Below are 11,128 nucleotides of genomic sequence, written 5' to 3'. Positions count from 1 at the left end.
CCCAAGGTGATGGCTTCAGCCTGGGAGGGACAAGGGGTCACAGAGACCTCAGCAGCCCACATGGAGAGGGAGGGCGGGCCCAGGGAGCAGGGACGTGACTGGACACTGAGTGATGCAGATAGGCTCACTTTTCCGTTTGGAAAAACTTCCAGCGAGGTATTTAAATGTGCCGTGGAGGGACAGCACCAGGAGAGACCAGCTCTTGCTCTGACGCAGTGGAACCGGCCCGTGATTAGAATCTGAGGTCCTGATTCTACCCCCTCCAGGTTTGCTGAGTCTTCCGGAGACCTCTGGGCCCCTCGGTGTTTCCATCTGTGAAGTGGGAAGGGTGGACGCCGGTTCCCAGGGTCCCTCCACTCTGATTGTCTCTGATGTTCACGTATAATTGGAGTCTGACTTCACCTGTGATCCTGTCGTGTGGGTGACAAAGGAGGGTTAGTTCTCGGGGCCTGGGACGTCTGGGCTGAGCAGGCAGGGCTGGCCGAGGTTTGGAAGGACAGCCTGGGGTGGTATTTGCCCTGGCCCCTGAGATCTGGGCTGAGCTCTGCTCTTCCCATGGGATTTACCCGAAGCCCAGTCGCCACAGATCCTGGCCGCCTGGGTTGTGGCTGGGGAAGCAGGTCACAGTAGGCAGCAGGTGAGTCTGTGTGTGGTGTGGGGGGCGTGGGTGCAGTCCCAGCTGTGGAAGCAGAGGGCCTCTGGCTGCAGGCCACCCTCACTTCGGTCTCAGGGAAGTGTGGCCAGCAGCAGGTCCAGTGGCTGCTCTAGGGAGCCCAGGTGCCAGGCCCAGCTCTGCCACTGACCATTTGGTGACCTCGATCAAGTCCCTTCGTGTATCTGGGCCTCTCATCCCTGTGCGTAGAATGGGAACCTTGGACCTAGATCATCTCCTGGGCCCTGGCTCTGAGCCCTAAAATCTGAAGATCCTGGATTCTGCACTTATCTTTTCTGGCCTCAGTTTTCTCATCTATGAATGGGAACACGTGTGTGGAGGAGCCCGGAAGAGGATGCCAACCCTCTCTTCTGTGTGCACAGCCTATGTATCTGGCTTGGTCCCCCACCAGGTCTCTGAAGCAGGCTGGACCAGGCCAGTGGCCCATTTTACAGATGGGAAAATTCACGAGGGCTCTGTGGAGCTCTTGTGGCTGAAGGGGAGGGCTGAGAAATTATGGCCTAGGAACTCTGGCTCTGGGGCCCTCAGGGAGCTGGGAGGAGGGAAGAGGCCCCATCCTCAGTGCAAGCCCTTTCCAGGATGTTGGAACTGCGCCTGGCTAAGGGCTTAGTTGGAGTTTCAGGGATGAGCACCCCCGTCGGGAACCCAAAGGAGAGTGAAGAAAGCCCTGGAAGCATGTGGCCAAAGGATCTCATCAATCTGGAGGCTGGGGAAACTGCCTGGCAGGTCCTGAAGATCAGGGAGCTCTCCGATTTGGTAGGGAGGGAAGGGGAGGGGAGGAAAGAGAAGGGAGGGGGAGGGGAGGAAAGAGGAGGGAGGGAAGGGGGCGAGTAGGGAGGGAAGAGGGTGTCTCAGTCTCTACTTGGTGGGCAAGAAATAAGACTTTCTGTTTTACAGTCTTATGTCAGTCTCCTAGGTCTTATTCCAAGGCTCTGTTCTGCTGGGGGTGATGGAATATTTCTGTCCCCTTCTAGCTCTCTCCCCACCCCACCACTTGGAGTTTTACCCAGTGCCAAGCTGTCTGGTTGAGGGTTGGAGCTCTGATCTACAAAGATTGTTGCCCTCTTGTCCCCCTATTTTAAGAGTTAGAAGGCCTGGCGTCAAATCCTATCTTTGCTGTGTACTTGCTCTGTGACCTTGAGCCAGTGACTTCCTCTGTCTGAGCCTTTGTTTCCCGACCTCTGAAATGGCAACAGCAATAGTACTTCCTGCATAGAGCTGTTCTGAGGAGTAGCTGAGATAACCCACTACCCAGCCTTCTCTTCCTTTTGCACTGTGCTGGCAGGATCGCCAAGACCCCTTCATGGTGGTTGACCTGGGCATGCTGGCCCGCCGCCATCAGGTCTTCCGCCAGGCCCTGCCTCGGGTCTCACCCTTCTATGTGGTGAAGTGCAACAGCAGCCCCTGGGTGCTGCATGACCTGGCCACCCTGGGCACCGGCTTCGACTGTGCCAGCCAGGTGAGCCTGGGCCCAAGGCCAATTGTCTCATTCATGGGCCTGATACTTCCTGGGAAAAAAAGGCCAGTTGCCAGGGGTCCTGGAGTGGGGACTGCAGCACCTTGAACAGGGGATGACACTCATAATCCTCAATTGTTTGGGAAGGAATAAATGAATGAACTATGGGTGTGGTCAACCTCCCACTGGTCCGCGTGACTAAGGCAGACAGCCTGAGCCAATGAGTGGAAGCACAAGCTTGAAGCCACAGAACCCGTTCCTGTCCTGGCACAGCCATTTCACCTGAGCCTCAGTTCCTTCCTCTTGAAAATGGCGCCAACTCTACTTGCCTTAGAAGAGTCTAGAAGCTTAAAGAGCACAATTTGTGCTCAGCGCACTACATAGTAGGGGTTCAGTCAAGGGCAACCCCTTTTACTCATGCCCAGGCTTCCTGTCCCCAAAGAGTAAAGGACAGTGAGGCAGCCCCCTACTCTGGCTGTTACCCATGCCAGGTGGAGCTGGAGCAGGGGCTGGGCCTGGGCGTGGCCCCCTCTCGTATCATCTATGCCAACCCCTGCAAGCCTGTCTCGCACATCTAGTACGCTGCCTGCCATGGGGTGCGGTTCCTGACCTTCAACAGTGAGGGGGAGCTAATCAAGGTGGCCCAGCACCACCCTGGGGCCAGGTGAGACCAGTGGAGGAGGGGCGGTGCAAACAGGTGGAGACAGGTAGAGCAAGGGACCTCAAGCCTGGGACCCCAGCAGATGGAGCTGGGCTGCAGGAACCAGATGAAGGTGGTCCCATACGGTGACTGGCACAGACCCAAGCAGCAAAGTACAAGAATTTGGGTCAGTGGCCCGATGCCTTCCCTGGTGCACATTGGTGCTAAATAAACGTTGCCTGTGTCTGCATAGACACTAGGCAGAGCCTAACATTAGGCGGTCTGGCATTAGGCGACATCATGGAAAAAGCACGGAGTCGGGGAGACCAGGGCTCACATTTCAGTTTCATTTGTCACATGCTGTGTGATCTTGGGAAAGTTATTTAACATCTCTGATCCTGTAACGTGGAGACCTATGGAAGGTGTATTTATAATTTTATCCTTTTCCTGCTTTTTCTTGCCTGGGCAGAAGTCTGTAAGTAGTGAGTGTGTTCACTCCTTGGGACTCCATGGCTGGACAGTCCAGAGGAACTAGGCGGGGGTGGGTGGGAAGCTGGAGGGAGGTTGGATCGGGGGCATCGGGGCTCATGTGCCTAAGAACTCCTGGCATCCTTTGCACCCCTCTCCCAGGCTGGTCCTCCGGTTGTGGACCTAGGACAGTGAGAGCATCTTGCCCTGAGCACCAAGTTTGGGGCCAGCCTGGAGGTGTGTGAACATATGCTGAAGTCCGCCAGAGACCTGGGGTTGGCGGTGGTTGGAACCAGGTGAGCACACTGGCTTTCCCTGCCTGGGAGGCAGGAGTCCTGGCTTCCACTGTCGATCTCCAGCTTATTGGACACCCTCCGGTCAGCTGAGGCCCCTCTGGACCTCGTGATGCTCCATCTGTGCTCAGCGAAGAACCTGGATCTTATCTGGGATTAAGGTGGGGCAAAGGAGGCACAGGCCCTGGGTGCAAAATTTAAGGGGACGTTAAAACACTTATACTGTAGATAACTAACATTTTAATACAATATTTGAAAAAATAAAAAATAATGCAAAAAAATTCATAATGAGGAAAATATCAAAATTTTAACTGAAGACAGGATTGGCATTTCTGATTTTTCCTTTTGCTTCAGGGTTCAATTACTATTACCAATCTTGTCTTTATTTACATTATTTATTTATTCATTTAATATTTATGTATGTGTGTATGTACGTATTTATTTTGGCTGCACCGGGTCTTTGCTGTGGCATGCGGGATCTTCATTGCAGCACGCAGATCTTTAGCTGCAGCATGTGGGCTTCTTAGTTGCAGTATGCATGCAGGATCTAATTCCCCGACCAGGGATCAAACCCAGACCCCCTGCTTTGGGAGCACCGAGTCTTACCCACTGGACCACCAGGGAAGTCCCTATTTACATTTTTAATGTTTTATTCATTAGTGATGTTTCTGAATCAATGTTGCTCTTTACAACGATCACATTAAATGTTCTTTATCTTGATTCCTTAGTGTTGTGGCACCCCCTGGACTTTTGCACTGGCCTCACCCTACCCAGCCCTGATTGGTTCCTCAGCCCGCCCTGCCCTCCAGCATGGGGATTCGGGGTTCTGAGCACAGTCCTTCCAAGGTGGAAGAGAAAGGGAGCCCCTGCAATGAGGCACTGGGAGGGGCCTGCTAAGAGAAGTGACCGCCACCCAAACGTGAGTGCCCCAACTCAAGGATGACCATGTGTCAGTGTTTCTGACCCTGTCTGTCTTCCTACTGACCCTTGCTTTTTCACATGTGTTTCTCTACATGTCACTCGACGTGTGTTCAGCTTCCACGAGGGCTCAAGATGCCAGGCACCCCATAGCTTCACGCAGGCCATCACCAACTGCCGGCGCTTGTTTGAGATGGGCTGCGGGATCAGGCATGACATGGGTCTCCTGGACATCGGAGGGGGCTTCCCTGGAGAGGAGGGCTCTGACTCTTAAGTTTGAGGAGGTGAGAGGGGAGGATGAGAGAGAGCCAGGTGTCCCAGCCTGGGTTTAGGGGACAGAGTGTGTATGTTTGGGGAGCTCGTGGAACTGTGAGTCGTATGCGCGTACATAGCTGGGATTTGTCTGACTATACTTACACAGCCTGTGTGCATATATGAGCACGTACATATCTGGCTCCGTGTCTTTCTTTAGACATGTTAGTTGCTATCCCCGGTTAAGCTACAGTCAGGTAGAAGTTTGCTATCCCTGAGACCCAGGGAACATTTCATCTTCACTGACTGTGTATTAATTTAAATGGTTCCAGATTCAGACATCTCAGGGTGCTATGTGCTATGTGCCCTTGGACAAGTTACTTCCCCACTCTGGGTCACAGTTTCTACCTGTTTCCTCCCTAGTAAAATGGCACACAGCTCCCACACAGCTGTCATGGGAACGAAGGGAGACGACGCAGGTAAAGCTCCCACAGAGGGACTGGCCACATTAGGCTCTGGGTCTACCCCTGCAGATGGTGGGAGTTATCAACACCACCCTGGCCCAGGACTTTCCCTAGGGGAGAGGCGTCGAGGTCATCGCAGAGCCCGGCCGCTTCTACGCAGCATCTGTCTGCATGATCGCTGTCAACGTGATTGCCAGGAAGGCTGTGCTGGAGCCCGGTGGGTGGGCAGGGCACTATCCAGGCGTTCCCCGGCCCTCAGGGGAGAGGATGGGCAGGGAGTCTGGGCTCCAACCCTGGGCTGCTAATTAGCAGGAAACAAGCTTCAGACTGGGTCTAGGAATGAACCTGTTAGTATCACTATTTTGTTGTTCTGAAATAGACCGGGAGGTGAGAACCAAGACAAAGGGTCTTCATTATTCCTAAGTAGCCAATGGATTTATATTGTGTTTATGGGGGTAAAGTTATAAAACACAGCCCACGAGGTTCACAGACACCATCGTGCTGGTGTGCACCTTAAATTCATCCAGCAGGCATTTTCTAACAGGTGCAAATTCTTATACCAAAAATATAGTGAGTAAATACAAATTCTTACGACAAATATAAGAAGGCACTCTCGTTGTTGTCATGGCCTGAAGGTTAAGGGTGACATCTATAGGGTAATGGTAAACCTTTGACGATTGAGGTTAACCACCACAGGGGAGTTTTTTGATTGTTATTTTTGCAGCAGGAGTGGGGTGGGTTTGCTTTCCTCACAGTGAGCTAACCAGAAACTCCATTTTCATGATGAGATGGAGAATAGATGTCTCCCGCTGGCTTAGTGCTTTTATTCTCCGCGGCTGTATGATGATTGACATGTAAATATTTATAACCTGCTTTAGTCTCCTCCCTTATCCTTTTTGACAAATGATTGGCCACAGCTTTGCAATCCCTAAGGCACTTGTGTCAGTCGACTGCCATTTCTTCACAAAATGTCTCATTAAAGATCATTGTGATAGGAAGCATATGATTTCAAGCCACCATTTAACAAAAGTCTAAGTATTAGGGGCTTATAGTTATTATTTTTAAAATTTATATCTTTATTATGGTAAGGGGTAATTTGTGTGTGTGTGTGTGTGTTTTGGCCGACCCACATGGCATACGGGATCTTAGTTACCAGATCAGGGATTGAACCCGCGCCCCCTGCAATGGAAGCGCGGAGTCCTAACCACTGATCCGCCAGGGAAGTCCCTAGGGGCCTGTTATTTTTATTTCCACAATAACAAGAGATGCCAATTATTAAGTATCTGTTATGTGTGAAAAACATATTTTCTCTCATTTCTGCTCCACAACCCTGTGAAATAATTTAGGGGCATTCCCATTTTACAGGTAGAGATAGTGAGGCTCAGAGAGAGGAAGTAACTTGTCTGAGGCAGCACAGCTAGCTAGTGGTGCAGCTGGACCTGGGTCTGTCTGATTCAAACACTGGTGCACTTGGATTTGTACTACATGCCAAGCAGAGTTGGGCTGTTGACCTTAGGGATGTCTTGACTACCTCTCGTGACCAACTAGTTTAGGGACAACTGGGGCTGTGGCTACAGGAGATGGGATCGGTGACAGCAGCTAAGAAAGCAGGGTCCTCGCAGATGGTGGGAAGTACACCGGGGAGGGGGCAGAAAAAACAATATTCAGAAAGATCTGGGCATATAAATGCCCAAATGTTATGAAATGCTCCAAATGTTAAAAGAGATCAGCACAAAATCCTGAGTTTAGATTCAAGAAAGCAGTGTTCTAAGAACAGATGAAGAGTGGTTGTGAAGAAACCGGCTTGGTAGTAGGTCCTGTCCAAAGGATCTGGGGGTCATAGGTGACCACCAGCTCAATATGCATCAGGAGTATGATGGAGCTGGAGAGAAAGCTGCCACATGCTTACTTCAGTAACATCAATAGAGGCAGAGTGTTTAGATGGAGGGAGGTGACAATTGTGCTGTACCCTGTGCTTGTCAGAGTTGGGCACAGTTTTTGTTCTAATCAGGTTATGTAAGACATGGAAATAACTGTCATGAAGGAGAGGTTATTACTCACAAGTTTCCTCTGGAGAAACCAGAGGCATGGCAGGCCACACAGGGCCACAAGGGGAAGGACCGGAGTGGTTCAGCAGGCAGAAGGACAAAGGGGAAAGCCAGGCCAGAGCCTCTACTGTAGTTTTCAAGGATAGGAGTGGGTGAGGCAGGGTGAGCTGGATCTGGCAGGTGTGGGACTGCTAGTTTGAGCAATTTCAGCGGGTTGTGGGGGTAAGGACTGCCCTGGGGCCGCTAGCCAGAGGTAGTGCCTCAAGTTCTGGGAGCTCCATCTAGGAGGCAGTTTGCGATATGGACGCTGAATTGGTTGGCTTGCACAGGAAAGGCGCTCTTGTAAGGCAGTCGTTTGCTATCTCTAGGAATTAACCAGCCCAGGGAGGAGCAGTCTCTCCAAGGTCAGCAAGGCCCCAGATGCCAAAGCATCAAGAACATGTAGTTTACACAGGCACCCCTTTGAGGAAGGAAACTGACAAATTAGCACATCACTGAGGAGCAACCATGATGGAATTAGGTCATGAAGAGGCCGTTTGCCCCCAGTTTTTTTTGTTTTGTTTTGTTTTCTTTTGCAGTACGGGGGCCTCTCACTGTTGTGGCCTCTCCCGTCGCCGGAGCACAGACTCCAGATGCGCAGGCTCAGCGGCCATGGCTCACAGGTCCAGCCGCTCCGCGGCATGTGGGATCTTCCCAGACCCGGGCACGAACCCGTGTCCCCTGCATCGGCAGGCGGACTCTCAACCACTGTGCCACCAGGAAAGCCCTGCCCCCAGTTTTGACTCATGCAGCAGGGGCTCAGGGAACCTGGTCTAAGGTGAGGGCAGAGTACCTGAGACCTGCGACCTGGGGACAAATCTCAGACCTGCCACAGTCTCCTGTGTGACTTCTGACGAGACTCAGTCTTCTCAACTGTAAACCAGGGCTCATTGTACCTACTCAGAGTGTAGTTACAAGTTAAATAGCTTAATACATGTAGAGAGCTTAGAACAATGCCTGGGCTATATCTCATGGTATGTTAGTTAGATTATTCTTATGAGGAGAGGAGGAAAAGGGGCAACACCCTGATGCGGGGAGCAGAGGGGCAGTGGGAGAGCAGAGGACAGGCCCCTACCGTGCATGGGTTCAGAGGAGACTCCTGGAGCAGGGAACAGGGGTTATCCAGCGCTGGTCAGAGGGCCAGGCCTCCCCCAAGGGTGCTGGGCTCGGGTGTTGAGGGTCAGCGGTGAGACCTGGCTGAGCACAGCTCGGTCCTGCCATCTGCCTGCTCTCAGGAGGCTACTGGAAGCTGCTGTTCTATCTCAACAATGGCCACTACGGCACATTCTGCATTTTCCCAGGGAGACTGAACCCAGGATGCCCATTGTGGTGAAGGTAAGGAGAACTTTTTTGTGGCTCTGGAATCTCCCAGACTCTGAGACCCCCTAGTCCAGCCCTCTTTGGGCAGGGCTCCCTGCTGCCAGGGGGAGAGGCGAAAGATCTCAGATTATCGGTGGCTTGACAGATTGTCACACCTCGTGCATGTACCAGGATGTGTACATGTGTCTATGTGTATTGGCAGGTGCACTTCTGTGTGTGTGCATTTCTCTGTGTGGGCCTGTCGATTTACACCTGTGCAGGAAGGTGGGTGTCCAGGTCCATGGGTCTGTGGAGGAGTGTGTGTGCAGCTGTTTGGCTGTTTGTGTTTCCATGTGCATTTCTCTGTGTCGCTATGTTTGTGGTTCCAGAGTCCTTGAATCTTGGAGGTGCAGGAGACTTAGGAAGTAGAGATTCTCAAACTTTGCTTCACATTAGAATCATCCGGGAAACTTTAAAATACCCCTATGCCCAGACCATGCCACAGACCATTGATATCGGAACTTCTCATGGGTTGGGACCCTGACACGATCCTCAGGCGTTTGCAGTGCAGCCAGGTTTGAGTCCCGGTATTTTGAGTGATTATTAAATAAAATCTTCCCACTTTATAAATGGGAAAATTGAGGTCCCATCTGTGTCTGCACTTGTGAATTGGCAGGGCAGGAGTATGAGTATGTCTCTAGAACATAAGCTCCATGAGGGCAGGGCCAAGAACAGTGCCTGGCACATAGGGACCACTCAGGAATTGGTCAGAGTGGGTGAATGACAGAGTCTTTGCTGGTACCTTCCCTCTGGTGCCCTGGGGGCATGCGCTGCAGGCTGGGGAGTGAAGGGGGGGTGCCTTCCTTCTCTGATCCCCACCCCCCTGCCACCATGTCCCTGCAGGACCTCTGCCCCAAGCTGCCCCTCTTCTCTTGCACCCTCTACAGCCCCGGGTGCAATGCCTTTGACAAGCTCTTGTTGAAGGAGGTGCAGCTGCCCAAGCTGGACGTGGGCGACTGGCTGGTCTTCCCCTCCATGGGCGCCTACATGTCCGCCATGAGCTCCGCCTTCAGTGGCTTCCCTCTCCCCTCCCATCTGCTGCGCCACGGGACCTGAGCTCAGGTGTCTGGGGGGAGGTGGAAAGGGGCTGGGCAGTGAGGAGCTCTCACCAGGATCTGAACTTGGCAAGGGGAGCTGGTGGCTGAGCTCTGGGGTCCCAGGCCCCGGAAATACCCTACCCACCCAACTGGCCACAGCAAAGCCCAAGATGTCTAGCTGACCTTTGACACTGGCCTCTGCCTGTGGGGTTGACCCTGTTACAGCCTCTCCACAGGTAAATCCAAGGTAGCCCACCTGGGCAGTTCTGACAGCCCTGATGCGTAGATGCCTTTGTGGGCAGAATCAGGCAGCCCTGTGTCCCCAGATGACCCTCAGCCCCTTGGTTGAGGTGCCCCCACCCCACTCAGCTCTGACCATCTGCAGCTGCCCTCCGGGTTCCCTCCTCAGGTGTCCCTTCCCCACCAGCTCCAGGCTCCCTCACAGCCCCGCCCCAGGATCCCGTCTGGGCCCAACCTAGGGTTTGCCTCCTTAGGTAGCAGAGGTGGCCTTAGAACACCCCTTTACTGGCACATTCCTTCCACAGGAGCCTGCTGGAGACTGCACTGTAGGCTGAGACAAGGCCAGAATGGAGGGGCTTCAGACACCTCGGTGCGCCCACGTGGGGATGCTTGGGGGCAGGGATCTGGGGGGAGGAATAGCGTGGAGGAAACAGAGGTTTGGGTGCCTCTGAAATGATGTGGCAACCTAAGGTTCAAAACTGTCTTCTCCCTAAGTGGGCCTGAAGCCTAGGGTAGCTCTTCCGGGAGGCTGATCCTGCCCTGCCTGCTCCTAACCCGCTAGACCCTGGGGTGGGGCAGGGAGAGGAACCTGCGCTATTACAAGAGTGCCCCCTGGAGGCCATGCCCTGGAATGTGAGACAACCTGCGTTGACCAGCACCTTGCGACGCTTTGGTCCTTCCTTTCCTCCAGTTAGTGACCCCTGCGTTGTTCCAGAAAGGTTTATGTGAACCATAGGCACCCATCCTAGTGGAGAGAGCAGGGGCATTGGAGTCAGACAGGTCTGGAGGGGATCCAGGCTCCACCACATCCTGGCAGTGTGGTCAGAGCCTCAGTCTCCCCATCTGTGAAGTGAGGGTGAGATTAGCATTCCCCTTGCAGGGCTGTTGAGAGGATGAAGCCAGATAATGCAAATCCTCATTCAAGGTCAGTTCATGTTCACCTGCCTCTGGCTGCCCTGACCCTGGCCCTGGCCTGCTCAGAGGCCACCCCTGCCCCCACGGTCTGGCCATCCTCAGGGAGCATGCACACAGCATCTGGCCACACAGCTAATGCGCCATGTGGGTGCCTCAGACCTGACCTTGGCCTTAAGAAACGCCCAGGTTGGGGGGTTGGATGGACAAGGTGTGGATACAGCCAACTCCGAAGCGGGGCAGATGCTACCACGTGTCCCCTGGGCACACTAAAACTTTAAAAACAACAATATTTGGGGAGTTGTGAGCTCAAAAAGACAATGTATCCT

General features: G+C 53.1%; 1 pseudogene; it reads left to right on the top strand.

Annotated features, from left to right (window-relative positions):
- The first annotated feature begins 1,348 nt into the window (after nt 1-1,348).
- LOC114898009 lies at nt 1,349-10,217 on the top strand (annotated as a pseudogene).
- The last annotated feature ends 911 nt before the right edge of the window (nt 10,218-11,128 follow it).

Source organism: Monodon monoceros, unplaced genomic scaffold (assembly GCF_005190385.1).
Source record: "Monodon monoceros isolate NGI ecotype Baffin Bay Population unplaced genomic scaffold, NGI_Narwhal_1 Super_Scaffold_18, whole genome shotgun sequence".
Taxonomy (NCBI): domain Eukaryota; kingdom Metazoa; phylum Chordata; class Mammalia; order Artiodactyla; family Monodontidae; genus Monodon; species Monodon monoceros.
The sequence above is the reverse complement of the archived record's forward strand: the minus strand, read 5'-3'. Positions and strand labels throughout refer to the sequence as shown.